General features: G+C 43.1%; 1 non-coding gene across 1 annotated transcript; it reads left to right on the forward strand.

The window, feature by feature from the left end:
• The first annotated feature begins 647 nt into the window (after positions 1-647).
• trnar-ucu (transfer RNA arginine (anticodon UCU)) lies at positions 648-720 on the forward strand. The gene has a single exon. It is a non-coding gene; the product is annotated as a tRNA-Arg (tRNA).
• Positions 721-1,173: the final 453 nt, after the last annotated feature.

A 1,173-nucleotide genomic window follows, 5' to 3' on the forward strand; every position in this document is an offset into this window, starting at 1 on the left:
ACAACCACAATAATAGTTTTGATATTGTCCTGTTATTGATGTTTTCATGTGAAAGTGGCATATTTAAGATAAAAGACACTGTTAGAACAGAAAGATCCAGAAAACCCACCAACAAGAGGTGTCTGGTACAGATGTGGAATTATTGGCTCACACAATGTTGAGGCAACTGGGAAGAAGACAAACAAAAAAGGCTTGTGTGATTCAGACATTCATCAAAAATGGTCCTGTAGAACTGTTCAATGTGTCATGACTTCAGAAGCTCAAATCCTCTCTAAGTTCTAGTGAGAGTGGAAGAGATTATAAAATGAGAGAAGCAGGGCCCTCACTCAGAGCTGAAATACCTCAGTTGGGAGAGCGTTAGACTGAAGATCTAAAGGTCCCTGGTCCGATCCCAGGTTTCAGCAGAGGAACAGCATTGACTTTACTTTCCAGTGGAGGAACTGCAGACATGAAGGAAACTAACATCTTGTCCTGTGTATTCTTATGACATTCAAGACATTTTTGGAGCCTCTTGTTGGATTTTGCCACAGAGAATCAGAGCCAATCAAAAGCATGGTGGACTTTAACATGGAGGATTGAACAAGTCAAGAAAGCAGCAGTTTGACCTTCACAGGTGTTTCTTTTCCTGTCTAAATGCTGCAGTGAGAGCCTGAGTAGCTCAGACGGTAGAGCATCAGACTTCTAATCTGAGGGTCCAGGGTTCAGGTCCCTGTTCAGGTGCTGTGGTTGTTCCAGTGTTTGACAACATGGTACTGGATGAAGTTTAGTGTTGAACAAACTGTCATCACCAAAAGTAGAAGTGTTCTTGTCTTGAGACTGTTCCTGCAGGTCAAATGTGAAGAACCGGCAACCCCCATTTTGCAAAAAGTTAAATTTTTCTAACTGTTCAATTGGAAAGTATTTTCAGATTGAAGAAGTGATCAAGAGAAACAGGAAAATCCCTCTAAACACAGCAAACTCCATCCATCAATCCATTTTCTACAGATTTTCCTGTTCAGGGTCTCAGAGGGAACTGCAGCCTGTCCCAGCAGCCTCAGTACAAGAGGAGGGGTTCACCCTGGACAGGTCGCCAGTCCATCACAGGGCCAGGTGAAAGTGCCAACCACTGCACTGCCCCTACTAGTCGTCTACATATCAGTGTTCTCAGTATTGCACTGACATTCACATCAGTAT

The sequence above is a fragment of the Aulostomus chinensis genome, chromosome 4 (assembly GCF_037954235.1).
Source record: "Aulostomus chinensis isolate RoL2024-O1b breed Wild chromosome 4, RoL_Achi_v1.0, whole genome shotgun sequence".
NCBI classification, from domain to species: Eukaryota; Metazoa; Chordata; class Actinopteri; order Syngnathiformes; family Aulostomidae; genus Aulostomus; species Aulostomus chinensis.